Source organism: Lepisosteus oculatus, chromosome 8 (genome assembly GCF_040954835.1).
Source record: "Lepisosteus oculatus isolate fLepOcu1 chromosome 8, fLepOcu1.hap2, whole genome shotgun sequence".
Classification (NCBI taxonomy): domain Eukaryota; kingdom Metazoa; phylum Chordata; class Actinopteri; order Semionotiformes; family Lepisosteidae; genus Lepisosteus; species Lepisosteus oculatus.
In genome coordinates, this window is record NC_090703.1 from 5,762,914 (window position 1) to 5,788,969 (window position 26,056).

Sequence of the window (26,056 nt, forward strand, 5' to 3'; positions counted from 1 at the left end):
TAATTATCCCATTAACAAAAACACAGTGGGAGCAGAATACACAGTTCTAAAAGATAATATTTTGGACCCCTTTATTTCTAGTTATTTTGTGCCTTTTATAAGTTACCCTAATGAACTGTAACCTGAGTACTAAAAAATTGTTGCTAATGGATTCAATTATTGATGTTTTTTTCTTTTGTGCTAGAGGCTGGCTTCTTTAAAAAAGTGTTTTTGAGATGACCAGTGTAACATGCTCAGAAAATGTGCTGCCTTACCTACAATAACGCAGACATGAGCTCACATAAGTATCTGTAAATCTTGACATAAGAGACATGCCATGAATGTACTTTTTGTTTTGGCTGCTTGTAGCACATTGATTTGCTCCATAGCAACTGGCACATCAAGATGTACTTGAAGGGGAAAGAAAGAAAAAATGCTGGGGTGCTGGAAAATGCTTTCATCACGTGGAAAAAATGTACTATTCCTTTTCAATTCATGAAGAAAGAGGCTTTTGAGAACTCAGTCCCCCACTCCACATTCTCAGGCCTAGCTGATGTTTTGCCAATCTGCAACACATACTGTTCTTCCAGGAAGAAAGAAGATAATATAATATTTTAGCAAGCAATAGCAAAGGGTGTTCTAAAGTTAAAGTTAAAGCTAACGTTCTGCATCCTAAGTGGATAAGCAAGGTGTTAGTGTGGGACAATAGGGCGCATGGCCTTAATATGGACTGCTTGGTTTGCAGCTGATGTTGACTAACGTGAATAAAAAAAATCTTGCTTCAGAAAAGCAGTGTCTGTGAATGGCAGTGATCTACAGTACATCAATACCAGGAACATCAATCACCTTTCCTGAAATTGTAGCTTCCTTTATCCTCAAATCTACTGCTCCATCACACTGAAAAGTTTCCTTTTTTTTTTTTACTTTGTCTTAAAATCGGGCAACACATATCTTTTCTGGGTCACATCCCAAACCAGCGGAATTGAACATTTTTGACGAGGCACAATATTGTATATAAGCAATCAAGGGATGACACAACAAAATCTGATTTCTTTTAAGCTGTGAAGTGCATCTATCAATAAGAGCTATGTGGAGGGTCTGCCCTGATGATGTTTACACATGGGAGCTTGATGGGTATAAAAGCATCACAGTTCTTGGGTCTGGGATATACAGTAGCTGCAGACTGGGATACCTACTGCATTTGCATGTTCTCCATGCAGGCCTCTCCTGGGGCTTCATTCTCCTCCCAGAGACATTGTAACGAACAGTTTTTTCCGGACCCTATGCGGGCGACACAATCCGACGAAGTGGGGAAACACTAGGGAAACGTCATGCAGGAAAACGGGGCTGAAGACAAGGGGGCGTGTCCAAGGTGCGCTGGTGCACGGGGGAGGTGTGGCCGAGGCGAACAATCCAAGAGAGAGTAGTCCTTAGGGAATATCCAAAACACAAGGGTAAATCCAAAACCAGGAGATTAAAAACCACGAAGGCCGGGTCGGAACCGGCGGACAGGGAACAGGAACGGGAACAGAGGTTAAAACCTTAACGGGACCAGGCGCTTCCAGGTCCCGGACTCGCACGATATGGAAATCAGATGCAGAGCCCGGAAGAGCGTCAGCGCCTGGCTTTTAAGCTGGGCTGGGAATGGGAAACAGGTGCAGAGAATAAAGTCTTAAGTGAAAGGGCTAGAGCACCCTTAAGGAGGGGGGACTAATATCGTGACAGACATGCTGGCTGGTTAGCTAATGTTTTTATGCATCCGTGCATTAGTGGCCTGGTCTGCCCCCCATTCAGGTCCTAGTCCTGCCGTGCGTCCAGAGTTTCTGGGATGAGCTATCTGGAGATGTGACTCAGATAAGTGATAACTGGATGGATGTCTTTGCAGCTCATTTAGTTCGGAAAGAAAAAAAAACAATAACAGGCAACAGGAAAGCATGTCCTTTTAAACATTTTAGTCAGCAGTGTTAAATACAGTTTCAGTGTTCAAATACAACTGTTAAACAGAGCTTCTGTGTAACCAGATTACAGTTTTAAGACAGGAAGGTTAGGCATGTCTGTTGAAAAGCCCCGCTTTAATAAAAAGAGATAATAAGACAATAAGAAAACAAAGAGAAAGGGCATCTGTGAGCAAGACTGTTTTGAACTCTGTGGAGATTTTTTGGCTAAACTGACATTGAGGGGGAATTAAAAACCATTCATGGAGTAATTTACCGTATATTTCACTTTCATTCTAGAACATCCAAGATCAGCATCGTCTGTGAAAAGACAGAAGCAAGTGCCAAAATCATTGTTTGTTAGCAAGTCTTTGGTTCCGAACAGGCTAAATGTTTGTATATTTCAGGTTCTGTTTATGGCTCATATATCACCGCCATATTATTCAGTGAACCCATTACACTTACATGTGCATTCGGCAACATTAACTGAAGCCCCATGCACTAAGGATGACAGCTGTTTACTCTCTTAGTGTCATTTCAGTAGTTACATCAATATTCCTTCAGAGCACTGTGCTGAATTACCACAGCAGTGCATCTGGAGTTTAGAGTATTACTCCGTGAATGAGTTTACTCTGTAAATGATAGTTAAAAAATACACCCTTCTTGGATTCACTGTTTTTCGGTGTAAGGGAGTGACATCTTTCATTCTTGGTTGGTTTGGTTTGAGTCTTTTATTTGTATGTTCCTTAATGCTGAGATGAATTTCTGTGAAATTGCAGAATCCACAGTCAGAACCCCTAAAACTGATGCATCCTAAAAATGAAATGAAATGTTAGTATATAAGACAGAACCAAACAACATGACAGGGTGAGCACATGAATTTAAAAGTTCCCATAGCTAAACTAATTTCCTAACATTTGATATTTTATTTACCAGACCTATAAAAGTCAAATCTATTTTTTACATTAAATATTCCCTAACCCGACTTAAGCGAAGATGAACAATGTCTTGATAAACATAGTAAGGAATATAAACAACGGCTTTAAAAGTTTGTGCATAAACACTTTCAAGTACCACTGAGCTGTACAAATGGTTGAACCCTACAGTGTGTCTTCTACACATACTGTGAATGTATAACGTCAAACACACTGCAGTTTCAGAGTAACTGTAACTGAACAGCAACATTATACCTTCTCTAGAAACGGCGGAAATGGGCACCATTTAAACTGTTCTGCAACACGTTCATCAGCTCACTGAGCCAGTGTAAAAATCTCTGGAGTTTCAACAGCGAAGAAGACAGACGGTAATTTAAAATCCATAGCTCTCACAGTTTCTCCCAGTCCTCTCCCCTTTCTCACATTTTTTGTTACTCACCGTAAAAATGTTTAAGCAACATTCTCCAATCCATTGTTTTTAATTAAGTGATGCTCTCTCATACATGAGAGTAGAAGTAAGAAAAAAAGGAATGATAGGCTGGGCTTACTGCTTACTTAGTGCTGCATTTTGTTGTTTTTTTAATTCTGGACATGCTGGAATCTTTGCTGTTTTTGAGGGAAACTGTGCACTTCAAGCATGGATTATTTTCCCCAGCTCTTCCCAGACAACCACACAGGGAGACCAACCACAAACAGCAGTTCGTAACATATTGTCGTTTTTCATGAACCATTGGCTATTGGCAGAAGTCTTTATATCTGACAACGGGTGATTTAACAGACTGTGAGCAGCTGTCTCTATGCAGCACTCCTTGACATTGTCAGAAATCATTAGAGCAGTGTTTTATTGAGATTAATTAGATTGATGGCACCAATGTTTAAATAAGTTTCTCACATTTTACATTACCGTTCTTGCAAGTGTCCTTATTAATCAGTCCACTGTTCATTCATCAAGGTAAGTGCTAACATCCTCACACTCAGTCTGGTCTGAGAGCTGTGATACTGTAGTTACACATTTTCCCTGGAATAAGTTGAAATTTATGTCTCCCAGGGTGCACCCTTCTTTTATATATTGTTTAAAACCCACAGTGGTTAAAATATCACTTCACTCGATAATGTGTGTGTATTGTTAAATAAGAGCAGTGAGGTCTGGACTAACAAAAAGCAGAGGAAGTAGACACTGTTTCCAACCTCGTGCTGGTGTTCACCCAAATAAAACCCGTTTATGTTTATTGGCCTATTTTGGCTCCTGAAACATTTAGCCATTTACATCAAAGTTTAGGTGGAAAATGCTACAACCATTCTAGCAGAGAACAAGACAGCGCACACGCATTTGTCAGCAGTGAATCTTTAAGTCACTGTGTCGCAAGGAACTGAGACAGTAAAATCGGTTCTTAGGTCTCGCAATGTCTTTCACAACCCCCACAGCATGGCACTAGTCGTTCAGCATAGCAGGCTTGTCTCTTTTCGGGGCTGGCTGTGTTTCTCAGGCACTCAGAGGGGTGTCTGAGCTGGCCTGAGTCTGGGGTCTGGTCACATTCGCTACAACTGTTATTCATTCTGTGAGCCCAGAAGGCAGAGGACTGGGTATATGGCCAGTGCTGGCGGTGCCCAGACCTGCATCATCAGTAGGGCATTCTGGTGCACGGTGAGTCAGATTGCTCAACCCTACGCAGTCCTGGCCGTTCTCTGCCACACGGGCCAGAGGCTCAGCCTGAATCTGAAAGCCCCGTGCCTACGTTCTCAAGCCTACAGTGCAGGATTTTGAGGTTTTCTTAGCCCCTGCTAGGTCATCTGGGAGCAAAATGAACATGTAAATCACCATTAAACCTGGACTTCATTAAAAATAAAGTAATAAAATTACAAATAGATTCTAAAAACGTTCCCCTGACTTTGACTGGAGTTTGATTTTTCAACACAATTTTGCTTTGCCTTTAAAGTGTAATAGAAAAATATGGACATATTTACAGAAATCAGTGGATCCGCAGGCTAATTCGGGTCTTCGCATGGTACTTGGTAAAGTGTTTCTCTGGTTGCTTGGCAACTGATCACAATTGCCTCTGAAGTAGTCATTTCACTTGCATTACCCTGAGCGTTGCAGTGTTTACAGTGTGGCTGTGGTTTAGTGTACATGGACTGAGGGCAGGTTGGGATGAGAGCACTAATCTGGTTGTTAAACGGCTGTCTGTAAAATGATTGAAGCATTGAGGAAAAATCAGCAAGGTCGTTTTCCATAGCATTCTTGGCTGTTTAGGAACTGCTCTGGTGAAAGCAAAAAACATGGCTGACTAAACGACAGCAGAATTTAGTCAGTGCTGGGAAGATGAGGCCCAGTTTACTCATTGAATAAACTGCTTTGGCGTTATTATGCTAAGCAGAACCTTTTGCTTTCCTACAACTAGAGAAGATCTGTGCTCAGTGAATCTCTCCACTATCCCTCAGTGTTTAGCAAGTCAATAGAATTCCATGTCTTCAGGGGTTTTTTGAGTGCCACCTTCAGAATAATCAAACTAAACACAACTCTGTTGGCAGTGAGCTCAGGGAAACAGCGTGAAGGTAATTAAACCTTTATTCAAGTACAACAAAGGGCTAGCTTTAATAAAAAAATGTAAATTTGCAAGAATTCCTTCCTGTTGCTGGTAATTTATTGAACTGTACAATTTAATAGGGATTCCTGCAATTTTTTTCTGCTGATTTAAAGTGTAGTTTTACTTGGGCTCTGGTGTTATGTAACAGAACCTGTGATCTTTGCGAGCATTGTACCAAGTTAATATATCCTTCTTCCAGACCAGTGAGCTGAAACCAAACCACACAATTAGATAGATTTCCTCTAAAGGACAACAAGAGCCCATCATTGAGTGTCACTGGGAAGTGACAACAAGAAGCTGTTCCTATGTTAAGAGAAAATGAACTGAAAATGAATTAAGCATGCCTGTCACTACATAATGTAGCGTCACTGGATTAAACTTGTACTTGCCTAAAAGCAGCTGTTTCGTGTTAGATTGTGAACAGCAGGTGCCTTCATTAACCACAGTTTTATCATTTTATAATAAAGCTTTTTGCCACTGATCAAGTATTATTGCATTAGAACTGTTTGAGGATTTTCCCTCTTTGCATGGTGGAATTAAGTTATTGTTAATATTATTGGCAGCATGACTGTGATGCCCTTTATAAAGTATTTGTTCTTTTTATGCAACACCAGTTCCGTAACTCTAAGAGAAATCCCAAATGGCCGGCCTTCTTCTGTTCTTTGTCTGATAAAGACTGTTAGAAACTGTTTCCGATTCTCCTTCACCGAGCTGTGGTTTACTTTAGTGTTTGGCACAGAATGGCTTCCATGTTTCAGCCTCGGATTCACAGTTCATTCAGTGGTTGATCTTTAGATTTTATACAGTGTAGTGGGGAACTTTAGATAAGTGTAGTATTAGCTAATAGTGTGATTCTGTAATAAAATCGAACCATAATTACAAATATTAGAAACAAATACTTCAATTTTGCCAAATCGTTTTTAGACCTTTTAGATGGACACGTCTATTCTTTTTATGCAAATTATTTTTAAAATATTCCAAGAGGGGACAAAACGCTTGATAGAGACAAAAGGGTTTTACATTGTGGAATGCAATCATGCCATCATTATTTGATATCTTCCATTGACCATATGGCTTTTAATTGGCAATCATGAATCTCAAGACATATAAAGGGAGCCCTGCAATCAGATGTATAACAGTCATTTCAAAAAGTGGTGCACAAATGAAAACATTAAAGTCATTAGAAAACAAGTTAAGGAATTCATCAGCTGTGTTCAGTGGTTTGTTATTTGTCATGTGCAGGCATGTGACACAAAGCTGTCAAAATATCATTTTCTCAGCATTACGTTTGACTTGTACGGATTTGTGTGTCTCAGTAACAACATTTTTGCAGTAAACATGTTTATTCATAGGAGCAAAGCAGTGCAGGGCCAATTTACATAAACATGCTAAAAATACTTCCAGTCGCATAGCACTTATTAGTGTTTTGCATGGTTTTTGACATATTGTTTCATCTATGCTTCAGTACACTGCTTATCAAATTAAGAAGGTTGAGGCATCGCAGCATAATTTAATGTTTTAATGTTAAAAATCAAAATTGGGGAAGTTTAAATTCAAGGCATAACACCCAAGTTTATAGAAATTTCTTTCTGGAATTCTGAAGATCATGCTGTCACCATGTTGTGATTAGAGTAAAATATGCTACCGAACTGAAAGAGACTTGAGAGAATTTAGAATACGGAAGAGGAAGGCTTTTAAAATGTACAATAATTGTTGACACCTTTTGTTAAGTGTGTTAAGCATAAACTGTGCTTGTTAATTTCATCCTTCGGTACTGCATATGCTGCTGACCCAACAACAAGCAATGACTCAGTTATATCATCACTAAAAAAAAAACATGCCTTAGCTTCCATTTGTCACTAACGAACAGCATTGGTAAGGCTGATCAGAAGAGAGTGTGTTCAAATAGTAAGATTTTGCAGATAAAGTTTGTGCACTTTGACTTGAGCCCTCACCTAATGTACAACAGTTACCTGTTAACGTTGTGAATTTTGTGAAAGTAGTGCAACAGGACTTAAGCAATGATGCTTTCCCTTTGCTGGAATGAGCTGTTTTCCACTTTCCTTCCATTTCCAATCACTGCTAATGTGTGTGATACAATATTTCAAAGAGGACATCACTGAGTTAACCTTGAAATTCAGTCACGTTTAAAATATGAGCCTGGAATTATAAAACGCTTTTAATAAAACAAGGTATTCATTTAAGACTTTTGTATTAAACTAATCCATGAAATACAAAGCCTCCTTCATCTTAGTCAATTGTCTCCTGTACTGACAGTCACAGAGTTAAAAAGGAACTTGTTCAATCTCTTAATTGCTCCAAGTAATTCTTAAGTAAACATTGAATCTGGCGGTAATTGATTTCTATAAATAAACTTCTGTTTGCTTCAGTGTTAATGTAGTTTGCTTAAAGGTTACCAAGTTTTGATTTCCATGAAGGGAGAAATGCTTGAAAATGCAATTATCTCCACTTGCCAAATGTGCTGATGCGGTGAAGGTAAAGTAAAATATTTTCCAATTAACATCTTTATAAATGTTGTTATAAATGTTGTTTACCTGTTAGGTTTTTTTTTCAGCGCAGGTATGACACAAACCTGGATATTCTAAACAAACAAAAAACAGACCACTACCATTTCACTAGTACCCATCGCAGAAAGACGCTGATCAACTGGAGCTTTTAAAATGCATCCGAGACAAAAAGATTTTTGTCTCCTAAACTGATTTGGTGTCTCCACAACAAACATAAATCCTTAGACTGTATACTACAAAATCTTTTTGAATCTGAATACGCCTTTGTCCCCAAAACTATCAAAAGAAATGTGCAAAGATCTGTAGATGGAGTCAGAATGCGAACCCTGAATCACTGCGTGTTTGCGGTCCACCGTGGACAGCTCATCAGTCACACATCAGTCAGGGTGAGCAATACAGTTACAGGTGCTGAAAGCCCCAGTCGCAAGTATGCTGTAGTGTGATAATCCGTAAGAGAGAATCAGGCACTCAATTTCAAGTGATGAAAGTGACAGAGGTTGTTTGTGAAGATAATGTGTCTTGTAAGCAGAGTTTTGTCGTCTTTGGGAGGATTTAGAAAGGTTGCATTAAGAGAACAACAAACAACCGTAACAAAATAATAATAAAAAGAATGCCTCAGCTGTCAGTTTTTAGTTTCACATTTGAGTGCATGCAGTGCTGCAGAAGCTTGAGTAAACTGTTGGTATTTCTAATGGATCGGACATAATATGCTGTCACCTCATTACGCTCTTTTGCATTAGTTAAAAGGGTTGATTGGGCAGCACAAATGATTCCGGGTCATAGGTCAGACTAAATTAGAGTGCCATTATAGCCATTATACAGCACATTTCATTTTTATTATCTAAGTGCTAACCTGTGAAATTCTGTCTAATGGAGATCGTGAGAGAACACACATCATGGAAGTAATGGAGAATTTTTCACAATCAGCAATTTAATTTGCCCCCTTCTGAGTTGAGAGTGTAATTCTAATGAACACGCGGAGTTTGAGGAAGGCTGCAAGACTGAGGCGATTTTGTCAGTGCAGATAGTTACAAAATGACTAGCGGATGCTCAGACGGGCCTGCGAATGACATGGTAAGAATTGTAAAATAGTTACTAATAACGTGTGAACATGTATAATTATAGTGATTAAGGTGAGAATGAGCAGACATAATGGTCACCATGTATTTAGCTTAACAGTCTAGTTCTGTGACCGAGTGAAAATTAGCTACAGTATCTGAAACTTTAGAAAGAGTCAGCTGATAGTGAACGAAGAGGACTAGGCTTCTGAAAGTGAAATTATTGTGTATTGTGCAGTGTGTAAAGAATTGAGCCTCCTAGAGTTGGTGCGTTGAAATATTTTACACCGAATGTCTGCTATAATTACATAAATGAATGTCTTCTTTTGGTTATTTTTTCCCCCATTTGTGCTCCCGGATTGGAATGAACAGACTTGAGCCGGTCTTCCCTCTTCTTTCCTGTTCATATTCACACCTGTGTGCTGAAATCTGTCCTCCAGTCAAGCTGATTGGTTCTACTCTGTGATTTTGAAGTAGAAACAGGCATTCAGATGAAGGGGCGGAGACCAACTGCTCTGGCCCCACCCACTTTCCCTGTTCCCCGGCCAATCACAGATGACCCTGCTGAGCAACACGCAGAGAATCCCTGCCCCAGCATTTCTCTGCCCTAGTCCTGAAGAGTCACAGGTTTCAAGTATTAAAATTATTTGAAAAAAAATTTGGTGGGAGATTATTAAACTGATCTTTTAGTGTATCGGTGGTGTGTGATGAGTAATTCTGTTGCTCACTTTAGTTTTAAATGCAGTAAAATATACGACAAATGATTAGGAGCTGGTTGGATGAAAAACCTTTCTTTTTATTGGTAGAAGTTTCTTTTACTAACTACAGTGTTTTTGTGCTGAAATAAATTTGCATCTGGTCCGGATGTGGGGAAAATGAAGCATTCAATTTTCTTTCCCTGGGGGAATTCATTTTTTAAATATGTGGGGGCTTCACATTAGATACACAAATGATTGCTCTTCTATATTTCGAGGAACAGAATACAGTACTGCAATGAGAGACGGACAGTGTAGAATAATGTATTAAAGCATACTTTGCTGTATTTTGGAGACATGCTACTTTTTTCTTGGAATCCAATAAACTAAATCCCCTTGGCAAAAATATTTAGACAGTATGGTAAAAATACACATCACTGAAGTCAACAAAGCATCTTGCAAGCACCCACTCTTTTGCCTTTCCTAGTTTCTAGTGCAGGCTCGTACACACTCCTGGGCAGCTTGTGCAGAGCTGAGCAGAAGAAGTTACCCTCCTGCTACAAAAAGCCCCTAGGGAGCTGACTGTCTTCTTCATGTTTTGTTTATCCGAGATATTTCGGAAGGAAGTGTTAAGATATGTCTTTGAAATGTCAGAATGAATAGGGTCTGTTATAGTTTATCTACTGTATCAGAGCAGTCCATTTCAGATTTTTAATTCAATGAGAAATACATTTCAGTAACAAATCTCCCCTCTAATGGCAAAGTCTAAAGATTTGGACTTGGCCAGAGTTGAAAAGTTTTAACTGGTATTACATACAGTATATGCAAAAAAGTGCAATTTCATTAGGGGACAGTAAAGGCATGTGTTAAGTGTAAGACACCATAGAAAAGTATGATAAATTCACCATGGGCAGATTTTCATAACGAAATGGGCATATCCTGTCAATCTACAGGGGACATAAACCACAATGAAGATTAAAAATGAATCCCAACGTTAATCACCAGTAAGCTTTATGTATTTCTAATATCCCACGAATTACCAGCTGATAAAAAATAAAACTACCTAATAAAGTGAAATTACCGCACAGTGATGGGTGAAAGAAAAAAGCGTCTTCTCTTCTAGCCCTCATTATTCTAATGGCTTGCATTAACTGAACCCATTATGTGTCATCTTTATTAACAAGGGAAGATGATAGAAAGTAATGGCCTTATCACAGCATGTGAAGAAAGCAACAGACTTTCATTTGAAAGTCTTTTCATCTCGGAGCCTTCTGGCTCAACATAGTGGTTATGAAAAGGGGGATAACCCTACAGGTGATCTGCCTGTATGCTGGGCTGCAGTGGATATAGCAGTGGTTTTGGAGATGATTTAGTCTGTCTCAGTGGAGACACAAGTCGGTAAACTCTCAGTGCTCCACTTCTGCATGCGGTTTCTGTTGTCCTCTGTTTTTGCTGTAATCTAATTGGGATGTGATCACTGGTGGGATTTCATGACATTACAGAGGAGACTCTGGTTTGAATCGAACCAGAGCCATGTGCAATGAACCACCACAGCTTATGTGATATCCAACCAACAGAGAGACAAAAATCAGAATTCCAGGTCAGAAACATTTTGAAGAGACCAATATCTGCAATTTAAAATAAGAATGTCAGCCTTCAGAAAATGATTTTTTGTTAGAAAAAGATAACAGAGCTGTAGTTTGGATTGTCACAATGATTGTGTGCAGCTCTGGCAGACCTAGGTAGAGGTCTTGATAAACACAGAGTGATCACCAGACAATGAAATGCTGGCTTGTGGTTGATGGGAATGCCTGGTGTTTTAAAAGGGGGTTGTGTCTCTACAACTGCTTGTTTCTTTAAAAGTAAAATACAGGATGTTTTGATGAACTCTATTTTAATCATCATATGAGTCCTCACAATCAGGCAGTGCAAAGAGTATGGGTATCAATTAAAAATTTAAGACATCCAGGGGATGGTGGAGTTGGAACTGGATATAGCACCTTTTCTGTGCATGATGACAGCTAGAAAGAGAAACATCAAAGTCTCCCCCTCTAGGGTTTCAGAGCCCATTCAGATGAGTGCTAATGGAATATTGTTACCTATTGCATGTGATGTGGAAAGGGAGACACTTAAATTAAAGGACTAAAGAAGATTTTGCTTTTTTTAAAAAAAATCGGTGTATCTTGTTGCAACACTAACTTACTTTTCGTTTTCATGTAAGCTGCTGTCCGTCTTGAAGAGCTGTGAAAATGGGTTTCAGCTCTGGGGATTAGAATGATATTCTGATCGATACTATAAAGCAGTGGATGACACTATGTCTTCTGTAATGATGGTTTTGGAATAATGGCTAGATTGAGGTTCAACATTTATATCTGAGTCACACCTTTTGCCTTTACTGTAGCTACATACAGTATTTGTCTACCAATGCCCATAGAAACTAACAGATTTAATTTTTTACCATGCATATTTTTGCATGCACATGATAACTAGGTGCACATTTTATCATTCTCCACAGGGAAGCAATGCAGCCCCAGCCAGGGCCTGACAGAGATAAAACCAGGCCCACAGAGGTCTCCTCCGACATGGTTATTGTTCTGCTCTGCTTGCTGCCCTTCCCAGCTGTGCCTGTTCTGTAGCCTTTCTTTCTTGGTGAGAAAAACAACAGCCCTGCACTTTAGTGGTATTGAATATAAGTTATCTCTGCAATCACCGGCACAAGCTGAAATCCGGCATGTGGTTCATGTCAACACAGCATGTAAAATAATTACAGGAGTTATTGATTGAGCCGGCAAGAGCCAGCGCTTAAGCCACAAGGTCTGAAGTCAAATTGCTCAGCTGCAGAGCTTCTGTACTTTTGGGAGTGATTATTATTGACTAATCTCTTAATTGCAAGTGTGCAGTAGACTTGCAAGGGGCTCTTCACTACTTCGTACTGCAAATTCATGGTTCAGGCTAGGCAATGCCTGTATAACCCTGAACCAGTTTCCTGCCCCCAGCACTTTGCATTGTCAGAACAGACACGGCAGAGAGAGTTTTTATGTTTTTCCGTTCTCATGTTGTCATAGAAACTGAAGTCTGTCCTAATTGGATGTGAGGAGACTGGAGTGGGGATAGGCTGAAAATCAAAAGATTAATGTGGCCTTTTGTTATCTGAATGCCACACTCATGGGATTGCTTTGGGAATATGATAAGCTGAAGATCTATTCTACTGATTTTATTATTTAGTTGATTCTTTTAATCTGGCTTCCTAAGATTGGTGCAAACATTATGTCTAAATTTGAGCTTTCACTTGTCGCCATTTAAAAAAAAAAATAAGATGAGAAAGATGCCAAGCACTTGTGCTCAGTATTTTTCTCTTAATGTAAGTTTAATGTGTCCTTCAGTCGTGCCACCCCATTTTCACAATGGAAGCACAGATATGAGCGACACCTGTGTCATCACACAGCTCAAACAAGAACACATCCGCATGCCACTGGAGCTCACTGCAGGTGTGCATACCTCCATGTGAGAGATGTCACTTCCTTTTCATGCCAATCAACATGTTCCCTGTAGTACAGAGGATCGGTGGGTGCACTAAGGTCTATTGCCAAGCACCACAATATCCACATGGGACTAGATACACAATAGAGTTTGCACAGACACAAAGGAGTATGGAGTTCTTTGGCAATAGGGATGACTGAAGTGCAGACAATTAAGCCTCAGTCCATGATCATTGATTGACCTATACCAGAACTGCCCCTGTTGTGCTGTGGTACAACATGGTAAAAGCACAGTAAGTCCTACAGGAGCCATGTTCAGTCAGGCTTGCACTTCCCTTACAAATGAAAAAAGGTTAAGATTGCTGTATTGACTTTTTGGTAGATGGTCCCCCAAAATAAGCTGCATCAAATGATATAAAAAGAGGGTGAACATACTGTATGTCACCTCCCCTTTTCGGGAGGTGGTGAACCCATTAAAAGAACATTATTTTGAGACGTTTAAGTCTGAAATGTGCTGTTTAAGTGGCCTCCTGCACATTTACCCTCCCGCCTTTACCCGCTAGAAGGAGGTCCCAGGGAGGCTGCTGAAACAGTGGGGAAAATAATTATCAGAGACGCTTTTCTAGTCTGCTCTAGATAAGAGACTCCAAAGAAGGAAATGATTCAGTGGCAGCTTTCCAGAGCCTTTAATGGGAAAAAGAGAGGGACTGTTGAGTAGGTCTGCTCAGACCCTCCCATTAAAGAGTTTGTAAGGAGGACTTGTTTGGTTTTACACTAGGAAACAAGTTTGCTTCATTAATACAATCATAACTTGCTACGGCACAAACATCATCTCTTAGAAGTCAATGGCGTTTTGCTGTGATAACGGAAACGGTCCTTCATGAAGACACGATAACATAATTACCGGTTTTATCTGAATGCGGGAAACGTTTGATTTTTTTTTCTTGTCTCATACAGATAAGCTTTTGCGGTGTGTTTGTGTGGCAAATGCAATTTGATTTACATTTCCAAGCTAAATCATTCACTTGGCAGCCCGATAACGACTTCAGGAATAACATTTAAGTTGACATGAGAAATATAAATACACACATACACACACAGCTTTATTTATGCTGCACTCATTTGGTTTTGGAGAGAGAAATAAACCTTAGCTGTGATTTTATCAGTGCTAATGTAATATAAATATAATATGCTGTGCATTCTTAAATAAGCTTAGGTAAGAACAACAAGACCGCTTATATTATTAAGAATATTTTATTTTCTTCCATACCTTAAATAAAATGTGTACTCTTGGGCAGCAGTCTAACCAACTTGGTGTCTGTTCTCAACAGATTTCACAAGCTAAGCAAGATCGCTGCTTAAATTGGAGACCTCTTAGGAACATCAGGTTATGGTACTGGTGGACTAGTAGGTGTCACCCTCTGAACCAGAATGTCTAAGCCAGTGTCCCAATATTTGTAACTTGCTGTAAGAGTTTGTACAGTTGACCCTTGCTTCCCTGTTAACTCAGTTGGTGAAGTGAAAATATATTGCTCTGACCAGAGCAATGCTGCAGTGGGGCTGCTGTAACATCCCTGCTGTCGCGTGCCAACCAGATGGGTTCTACACTTGAGCGGTGGATGAAGTGAGTCCCCTCATATCCGGAAAGCAATGTTGGTCCCTGTTACGACCCCAGGTGTCTCGGCGTAAAGGGGTGTAACATTCAGGATGGGTATGGATGCAGGCGGGTTTCTGGTGAGGGACTTAGGAAACGTGACAACACAAGTTTGGTGCAAAAGTGAATGGTACGTATACAGGACACTAACACAGGGAACAGGAACTTGAGCGGTGCCAAAGAAAAGAAAATAACGAAACCAATCTATCTAATACAGTGAGGACTAACCTAACTAACCCAAACAAACAAAAATAAAAGGGTCTTCGGCGTCTTCATGCGCCCTAACTTTCCGACACTGACTAACCAGAACCAAAATACACAAGTGGCACACGCCCCTAACCTTGCGTGTCTAGACAGAAAACAACCCTACGAGTGAAATATATATCTGGCGATCTTACTCTTGCCTTTTCCCCTAAGTGTACAAGAAGTTCACAGTTGAATGCAAACACGAGTGAGCAAATTGCACAATGGTGGAAAACAGGTAATACGCGAATAGTACAATACACAAGCCAGGAACAGGGTGTAATGAGAACAAATAAGGAGTAACGAACGAGGTAATACAAGCAAAAACAAAGCCGAAGCTAGCAATACAAGCAAAAAGTCCACCAATGAACGTTCTGAGGTCAGAACTTCCTCTGTATTTGAACTTGAGGTCTGATTGCTGATTGGCCGGGAGTTGATTGATGATGATGTCACAACTGCAGTGACGGTGTAGTGATGGACCAATGGGGGGGGGGGGGGATTTCCTGAATACAGGAAGCGGGCGAAAAAAACAAAAGCATGGACACGCGCGGGGACGTAACAGTCCCTTTAAAAACAAGCACCATCTTAGCAATGCAAGCGATTCTTACATCAGAATCGACAGTGAAACGTATGGAAATGAGGTCTTCATGTAGAACTATCTATACGTATCCCTTAATATTCCATCAGTCACAAACAATTGTGAAGGCCGAACTGATTGCTTATTTCCATAATTTAATATGGTTGAAACTGATCAGGCAAGAAAAGCTTAACTTCAGTGACCTCAAGCTTGACAGACTAATCAGGCTAGGGACTACCTACTGGATTTATCTCGACATCTTTTAATAGTTATCTGTGACCATAATGACATTTGTCCGGTGAGTTACAAACCTTGAACACTGTTGGTTATTTCTCATTATCCCAACACTTAGCTAACCATTTAGCTAACTCCAACAAATGTATTTCAAGTGCTGTATTTTAAGACCAATGTACAGTGTTATTAGAATATTAATAGCAGGCTAATTGCCTGAAGGCACGGACTCCCATTTGTCTGTTTGTTACTGTATTTGTTTAAGGATGGACTGTGGGAGTCTGGTGTTATGCTTTGTGGAAACTTTGGACACTGAGGAAAGTTAGCAGTGTAACAGTCGTGATTGAAAATACTGCCCACTAGTACTGCTCAGATTTTGTCTGATATACTAATGAAGACGTACAATTTGGAAGCACCATGAAATGATAACTAAATGGCCTACAGTTAGCATACACAGATATGAGTAACAGAAGAGTCATCATTGTGCAGAGTACTGTATATGGGCGCCATGTGTGGGAGTGAAATGGTTGTCTCTGAGAGTGTTCACAGTTTGCATGTGTTAATGCACTGTTTATATTCCATTCCTCCTCTGGTTTGAATGACAATGTACTGTAGTAGCTTTTGTTGTCAGTTTTATTTTCCTTCGCCGTAAACAAAGTGTTTTGAAAAGGCTGTTATTACGTACACAGTTGGCTTGGTTGCTAATACATCTTCTGCATTGGACCACATGTGATTAACAAGTCATCTTCATTGAGGGTAGAGTAATTTAATCTGGAAAACCGCCACAACTACCTTTCTTTCATGCCATATGTACAATGATTGTCTCTTATATCTGCAGGTCACAATATATGACAAAATATTGTATTATGTCATAGATAAAAAAACAAGCAAGCATTTAGGATACACAAGAAGTCTTTGTTTTTTCTGCAATTGTCATAAACAGTGTACTGTTATATACATCCAATTCTGAACAAACTTCCCAAGCACAAAACTGATGAAAAAAAAAGTTTATCTTCTTGGTTTTTAGAAACCTAAAATTAATAATTTCTTACACGGACAGCTGTGAAAGTAGAGTAAAAATGTCTTGTCATTTGTATTCTGCAAAGAGATTCAATATGTTTTCTCTTTCTGGATCTAACCAAGCTGCCTAACAGGTTATGTGAGGAACTGCTTGACTGCAATATTAGATAAACACGGTGCATCCAAAGCTACCAAGGTAATGGACTGCTCAGACACAGGGCAGGGTGAGGAGGGAATGAGAAGGCACTCATTTCAGTCACAGGAGATCGGATTGCCAATTCTAGCTTGTAATAATCAGGGGACACTGCATTTATATTGGTGTGTTCCCTGACTGGACCTCTGACTCTGAAGGTCAGTTAATAAGGAGTTTCATGGACTCAGCTGGTGTTAGATCCCTATTTAGATGGCATACAGAAACAACTGGTAGAGTAAATTCACAGTTTGTCTGTACTAGACTTAGCCTGTTTGTAGTAACGTATTTCTTGGTGAGACAAAGGGATTCACATGAACAAGGTGCAGCTGGATGGAGGATTTTTCTTGTGATGGTACTCTGGTGCTTTTGACATTTTTGGGATTGTAAGGGACAAAATAAGATGTAAACAATAGAAGACTCATCATTAACAACTGAAAATGGGCCAAAAAATAGATTTTCAATTTAGGTGATTTTAATAAAAAGTATATTATCAGAAATGAATATGCTTCATTAAATATTATACTCATGTACAATATTTAATGGTGCTCAATGCTGAAGATAAATGTCATGCCCACTCATGACCAAGATAAAGCCATGAAAATGTATGCATTTTCAACCTCCCCAGAGGAAGTCAAGAGATCTCATGCTGTTGAAATGCACTTTCTGTAACAGTAATCTCTGCATCCCTTAGCTTAGCCAGTGAGCTCCACAACAGCCAGCCCACTGTTAGTTTAAACTGTGCTCATAAGAGGTGACTCATTCCATGGGGAATTCACAACATTGCAGAGAGTTTGGAGCATTAACCATAAGGAAGAGGCTGATGTTTTGCCAGTGCTGTTCTATATAATTTATGTAATGTCTCTGAGCGCATTCAGGGGCTTTCCTTTTTCACGTTGGGCCAGTGGACAAGCTCAAGCAGTAAGGAAGCTCCAAATCACATGCTAATAATGCGAGTGACTCAGCCTTTCCTTGAGGGCTCTCCATCAGATTGGTTCATGTTACCAGAATGTAGATTCTTATAAAGGGAAAAGCACTGGACACAGGAGGGATACATTATGCATGAGTCACTTGAACTTTTATCCTCTTTCAGGCACAATTGAGTCCATTGAGACTCAACCTACACTGTGCCTTTCAGAACCGTGTCTTTCTGTTTGGTGTTGGAATATTAATACGCTGTGTAAAATACTTGAGAGACACAATATAAACTGAAGCCCTTTAGAGAGGCCAAAGAAACAATGAAAGTTTTTATTTCAATATTGAAAAACCAAAAGAGCAGTAAAGTAAAAATCAAGTGGGAAGTAGGATGAATTTGTACCCCCCAGATAAGAACTGGAAACCTCTAGACGACGAAGGAAAAAGTGCTGATGTATTAAATGAATATTTCAGAGTGAAGCAGAAATCAGAAGCATGCCTCAGGCTGAAGAAAGACAGAGCTCTATAGTAAACAGTATTAGCATAGAAGAGGCAGACATAATACGGTACATACTAGAAGCACTTAAGATAAGCGAATCTCCAGGGCTTCTGAATGTCTTCTACCAATTGTACTTAATGAAACAAGAGACACTTTGGAAAGGGCAATAACAAAATCTTTCAGCAGTCACTCAAGACAAGGATAATGCCCATTGACCAGAGAATTATCGTAAGGCCCATCCATGAAAGACTGACAAAACTGAACCAAGTAATTACAGACCAATAAGTCTTTTTTGGATTTCATATAAAGTTATGAAAACAATAATTAAAGCAAAACTAGAGGAACATCTCTGCAGAACTAGGATCCTACGGGATAGACAAAATGCTTTCACGAAGGGTAAGGCTTTCTTTCTGTTAGAGCTCTTTGAATCAGCAACGATGGTGACAGTAATGGACAGCGTCAGATCATATGCTTTGGTATATGTAGAGTTTGGTTTATTTCATAGATGCTCAAAAATAAATTAAAAGTCAGGTCTAGACTGAAGTTCGCTGTACCACCTTCTGCCAGCGGACAGTGTGATTTCTCCCTCTGGTAGCAAGTAAGAACACCGAAAACCAAAGCGTTTTTTTAGGATCTTCAAGTGGCCATCATTCACCATGTTGTGGAAGATTCTAACTTTAGGGATTTATTTAGCACGTCATTTGGAAATCATGTTGTTTCTCTTCTGCACATATGCATATGCTGATATGCATGTCTCCTCCTCAGTTCAGAGTGCCTGTGCTCAACATGATGGCCCATCGCCACAAAGCTGATGATGATTCATAATGCAGACCTAAATCTTGCATTTACTTATATTAATAAAGCGAGATAAAAACGTAGCATAGGATATTTACATTTCTTCTGTAGCATTTTTGTCTTCTGCAGATGAAGATCATAGTACAGTATGTAGCCCACTTTTCTCCTCTGTGCTGCAGTGTGATAAATCCTGCTGTAGAAACAAAGGTGATGATATTACTAAAAGCTATGTTAGACATAAGCACATTGTCAAATATTAATAAATAAGTTGTCATTCTTAGTGTGCCATGAAATTGAATTTGGTCAGAATTTGGAGAGGTGTTGTGAATGAAAACTAATTTAACTGTCAAAGTCATAGAATTTGACTGGCTGCATAATTGTCACTACTCTCTAATCATCCGAGTCCTCAGTGTGCTGTCTTTGTGTGCTTTTTCTTGCCCTGTTGCAAAAATACATTCATTAACTTGAACATATTTTATTTTTCCTTAATGCATTCCTAAGTATATTGATGTTTTACAGTATTTCCCTTTGACACCATAAAAAAGTGAAATGTTATTTTTAGATACAGTGAATTCTACAGCAGCACAGCAATTAAAATCTTTTCTATCTTCCTCTTTGGTCTAAAACCAAGACATGGTATCAGCCACTGCTTTTTGATTTGCAGATGCTGTAATTTAAGGAAGCCTTATGGAAAATTAAATGGACACTATGAAGTTGTACTTGATACAGAGGGGACTATGAGAATTGCAGACAACTTTTTATGACACAGTAGTTTCATTTTATTATTCCAAAATTTCTCTGTAGTCTCCATTAATTCCGACACTGAAAGCTATTGTTCAAAGCTGCTTAAAAAGCTTTGACTATCAACGTACACAGCAGGAGATGTGAGATCTCTGCTGTATAGTTTCGCCAATAAAGAGCTGCATAAAAATTGCACATCATGCAAAATTGCTACCGTTCAGGATCACATAGAAATGTCATCACATTCTTCTTTCTCACTTTTTTAGTCCTCTGTGGTTATATAAGGTATTTCTGTATATGAAACTGTTTTAGGCACCTGTACAAACAAGAACAGGGAAGATTTTTGTCTCGCTCTTCACTTGCACAATTGCAAACGGAAGTGATTTATCTAGTGGAATTTCTATTGTCAAAATAGGTTAATTATATCTTTATATATACATCTAGGATGGAGGAGTGTTCAATAAACCAAAAAGAGGATTCACTGGCAAAAAAGGTGTAGTTTACCATACTGTTTATTATACTTAAATTAGGGACTTAAATGTGGTTCATTAATACAATTGTCAAGGACCCTACACATTTAGAGCCATGTGTATCCTGTGGCAATACTATACATGAAAGATTCATTTTTAAACTTTATTTTTATGTATACATAGAATGTAAAAAACTGTCAAGTACTTTTTGTGGAGAATGATCACCATATTTGTGTTGAAACGTTAGAAGGCAGGTTACAGGGTGTAGCACTGAGATTTGCATTTACAACAGGATTGCTCCATTCCCTGTGATGAAACTTGAGGAGTAAAAATACACCGCCTGCTCCTGTGAATGACCTGGCAGATTTGCTGTGTTTTTAAGCTGATCTGCTGTCTTGCCTTGTGTGTGATAAACAGAGACCCTGACTGATAATTAAGTTCTCCACAAGCTATAATTAACATGAGCTTGACAGTTTATAAACTATGTTGCAATATTTTTCATGGTTGCCAGTGCGTTGAAGTTCTTGTAGTTTTGTCATTAAAATCGTGAAGGCATGTTGGCAGCATACTTTATCAAGTTGTGGAAAAGAAATGGTGTAAACGCAGGCCTGTTTTGTGTATTGCTTATTTACAGAGTGTCTCCTGACCTAGGGCACATGGAAAGCAAGGCACCATTACTGACCCTTACTAGGAATGTAGTCCCTTTGGTTCTTAGAGCAACTTGTGGAAAACTCCAGTAAAATTCTCCCAAGAGAATATAGAATATCACCCAAGTTGCAAATCGTGTCTTTGTGAAAGCCAAGATGCATCAGATACAGTAAGGGAATGGTAATTATAATTATAGCTGTGAAAACAAAATAATGCTTTCACCGAAACATTGCAGGAATGGTTGTGGGAGTCTGTAACAAGTTAACGTGCATGTTGTTCCATCCAGTAACAGGGCTTCCATTAAGAAACGTTGGAATTAGATTCCCAGATCAATTAGCTACTAGCAATCAATTTAGCTAAGCTGAGTTGCTGCTCATTTGTAACCTTTTTATGTTCGTATTGCAATGTGCAAAGTGTTCTGTGGCCACAAGTAAAAAAAATTGCTTCTTAAAATAACAAATCTGGGCTCCTCAACAGTCAACACCAGTATATCCCGAAAGTTTTAAAGTCTCAAAATTCATTCTAGACAGAATAAGGTTAATTAGACTTTGCACAGTCCACCTCTCCAGAGTGCGAGCATTATTTGTACCTCATTAAGATAATGAACAAAACACACGGCCTTATTATGAAACACAGAAAAATCTTGTTTTCTAGTGACAACTTTATTTTCATGTGAGACAGTGCGAAGTGTTTTTTTTCAGCTGTAAAAAAGCAAACCTAATTACAGCTGTGTGAAGAATTTTAGGGTGAATGCAGAGGCTCATTAAAGGTTTGCATTTTCAGTGTTATCTTTCCAGGTACTGCATTACAATTCACTTTTACTGTAATAAAAAAGACGATTCATTAAATCTCGCTACCTTGCATGTGAATCTTTATAGTCTTTTTTAAAAACAGAAAATGTTTGGTGTGGAAAATTAATTTCCATGGAGCTTCGAAGATGTAATTACACTATATTTTGATTTTCAGGAATAAGCATTTGGATCTTTATATTTTTAGAAGTCTGAAATCAGAACATTATTTTTATTTATAGATTATTTAAACACATGGTCAGTGCAACTAAGGAAAGTGCCCTGGGAAGACGAGGAAGCATTTTCACATGCTTTATAATACTAAAGAGCTTGAACAAAATATGCTTTTCGCCAGTCATTAGGCCAGTGTGACACAAACTCTATGAGTCTCAGTTTCATATCGTCTCCCAGTTCAAGGAGTGTTTTTAAAAAATGGGGTGAATGTCCTCTTGCCACACAAAGTAGCTTGTACAGTTAAAGATGTGTATATCAGCAGGACCTGTAGAGCTAACCACTGGCATTTCACTACCAATTTTAACTATGTGATCTGAGAAACTTTCCACATCTTTATGTGACAGCCAGGAGATTCTGTGGCAATTATGAGAGGACACAAGTCATTTTCAACACCTTGTTCTTTGTGCTTCCTTTACCCTTGTCAACAGGGAAGAGGCACTTACACTCAGAAAGTCACAGGGTGTTAATCCTGGAGGGAGAAAACCGATTGTCCTCAGACATGCGATCCAGAGCTCGTTCTCTACGGGAGACCGTTTTGTGGAAATAAATGTCTCCCAGACGTGGGAGGATATACAAGGGCTTTATGTTAAGATAGGGCGCAGGATAAGTTAACAAGGCAAAGTTTAATGAAACATTTAGGCACATTAAATGTATTAAAAAGCAAAACAATGATTCGGAAATCCACTGACCAATAAAAACGTCCTTATTCCATTCGTGCTTCAGCCCTCCATCTTATTGTATGCATGACATTTGGTCAGATAGAAAGTATTTCTAGTGTCTTGTATACAGAGAACAAAAAAGATGTAAGCTTTCTAATATGATTTGATAAGAGATGGAAAACAATGAGAAACTCTTATGGTGGAAATCTGCAGATAAGGGCCAGTATTCTAAATAGCTGTTCACAGTCCCAGTACGAATTGCCCACGGAGTTTTGCCTCAGACACAACTTCATTTCCTCTGAACCAGATTTTTCACAACTGTAACTAATCAGTGCATGCCCAGCCTGGACTCGCCCTCGTTAATGTTTAAGAATTTTCACACCTTTCATAATTTTATTTTGACATTCTTCTGCTTTTGCAAGTTTGACCATCTTAATTCAGAAAAGAATGTTGTAGTGCCACAAGCAAACGGACGATTTAGTAACAGGAGAGTGTAAAAGAGCACCCCGCTTCAGTTCACCTTGCACAAGAAAACAGAAAATACAATAGTTGCCACTGGATAGCGCTGATGAAGAAAAGACATCTAGGCTCCATCTGTGACAGACGGTAACATCTGCAATAGCCACATGTGTAATTTGTAGAATTCTAGCCGGAGTGCTTGAAACCACGTTTTGCAAGGGTTAATGACAAGTATCAGCATTTTCCTGTTTCCTTTTGATGGCTGAGACATGCAGCAGATACATGTGCACTCGTTGTGTCAAATAAATGAATAGTATTCAATCAGGAAAGAGCCTTGAGTTCTGCTGCCATGACAACTATAGTGTTACAGTGGATCTGCTGTCATGGTGACCTTAGTACCATGCTTGCATCTCTGTATCATTTTCTAAAAGCCTCATTAAAAGGAGATGCAGAGAGCTATTGTTAAACAGATCAATGCCTTTCCCCAAAAAACAAAACAAATGAGACAATTTAAAAGAAAAAAACTGTTACATTATTTGTTATGAAACTTGTAAAGTAACATTATATTTAAGTCAACATTAAGAATTTGTTTCTAATAAAATAAAAAAGTTACTTTTACAGACGTATAACTATACGTGTAGGTCTAGACTTGTTTTATCCTTGGAAAATCGAGATGGTGCTAGATCTAGTACTTCACAGGAGCCTTCAAATAACCAGCTTTTTTTTATTATTCAGTAGAGCTTTAAATACAGTATGTGAAAACACCAAAATAAAATACCACCGCGCCATTTGTTAGAATAAAAAAAAAATCTCCGTCAACACGAAAGGCAAGAAAGTAAGACGCAAATGCCAGGCAGTTCGCACCGCGAACAGATGAACATTGATTGACTCGCTGATCCCGCCTGTTGTGAAGCAGAACCGTGTTCAAGAGCGAGCGCCATTTCCGCTCAGCTCTGCATCAGAAACGGTCCTGGCAGCCTTATTGCGAGGTTTATTTATAAGGCGGATTCTGCCTCTATTCAAACACTTTTACTCTGTTTTAACACTGCACAAGCAAAGCAACGGCTTTGCTGACAGGAAATGGCATTGAAACGGCTTTAACGCCAGTGGCATTGTGAGACCACTCTGTTTATTGCTGTCTATCGCTGGGGAACTGTCCCCCAAGGTCACTGAGCGTGTGCGCGGAGAGAGAGAGGCTGGGGCGTCTTATTCAGTCGCTCTCGGTCGGTCTTTCCTTTTAATCTCATTGCACCCCTCCCTCTCATTCTTTTCTTTCCCCCCCCCAATAAAATGCTGGTTTCATTTTTTAAGGTCCTTCCAGAGTCGCTGTTATTGTAATTATGTAAATGTGCCAGTGCCCACCCACTCAGCTGTTACTGCTGCATGATTGCAAAAGGACAGCAACATAATTAGAAAATGTACAAGCAGAAATTCTGTCGTCATTGACTCGCACGCCTTTCAGGATAAACTAGAAGTGTGTGAATTGTAAGTTGTGGATACAGATACGATTTCGTTAATCTACGTTACAAAGTCAGACATCCTATGTGTAGATTTTGGTTTTTCATATGATAGATGTAAAAAACAAGCAGGTTAATTGCTGTATAAAACAAGTTATTTTGACACATTTCTCACTTAAATATAATCTCTGATTGAAAGTGTGGTTTTAACATCTCTGCTTTGCATACTTTTTATTTAAACCCATACAAACTGTGTATGGCAATTTGAGGGGTTTTCACAGATGACAAAAAAGAAGAAACATCTATTACAAACTGCTGCACATGATAGATTGTACAATTACACATTTTAATGAATACAATTTTCAGTACATTTTATATGTACTCTAAATTGATACATTTTTCTTTTGGATTTCCAGAGCAATCATATGCGAATATTGATATTCCATTCAAGGGAGTTCAATCAAAACTGAACAAGACAAAAAAAAATCACTCTCTATAGAAAACATATAAACTCAAGTTCAACAGGTGAGGCTGATAAAAAGATATTGCAAAAATAAATGTACCAGCAGTTTAAGAATGTGTTTTAACTTCTGTTATAACAACAAATATTGATAATCCTCTGCCACCACCACAACATATCGAAGCTATTACATTCCTGTACAGACTTACTGTACATTCTGTTACAAAATTGTGGAACCTTTAAATACAGAGGGATCCCATTAATTATTAACCGGACATCCCGTTCCTTAGCTTATTTAGGAAAATTGTATATCAGACAACTAAAGAGACTATACTATTGTGGCCTCCTGTTTATTGTGAGGCAAAAGGAAAATATGGTCTTATATGGAAAAGCACAAAAATCGTACGTTTTAATATTTGAAGTCATCCTAGCATATGATCTTAAAAGCCTGAAATAGTTCCTGTTCAATGCTGCAATGTTGCCCAGGGTCCAGTGTCATTCTGAATTCGCAGAATAGTAATAGAATTTTGTATAGAAGCAGGGTGATTAAACACAACATAAATCAATGCAGTACCAACAACTCTTCCCCAGGAAAGGACACTGTCTATCAATATGTTGTTCTCCTCTCTGACATTGAATTGATTATTAAGTTGACGCATCTCAAATACAATAGTTCAGAAAGCGCAGCACAGATGTTTGCTGTCAATGGTTTGTGACTAGAATTGAGAGCACAACACATCATAGGTCATATTTGTGCCCTTTTCCTTAGCATTATTTTTGATAGCTCTGCTTTCAGGTTTGCCTCACCTGTTCATTGGTTTTA

General features: G+C 38.9%; 1 protein-coding gene across 6 annotated transcripts in view; it reads left to right on the forward strand.

Moving 5' to 3' along the window:
* The window catches only part of prkd1 (protein kinase D1), a 72,258-nt gene that overhangs the window by 9,728 nt on the left and 36,474 nt on the right, over positions 1–26,056 (forward strand). The window contains exon 1 of one of the 6 annotated variants that reach the window (XM_015350608.2): positions 15,815–15,965. The exons of the other annotated variants lie outside the window; for them this stretch is intronic. The gene's annotated coding sequence lies outside the window, so the exon portion shown is untranslated. Of the gene's footprint in view, positions 1–15,814; positions 15,966–26,056 lie in introns of those variants that run through there. 6 annotated transcript variants of the gene reach the window in all.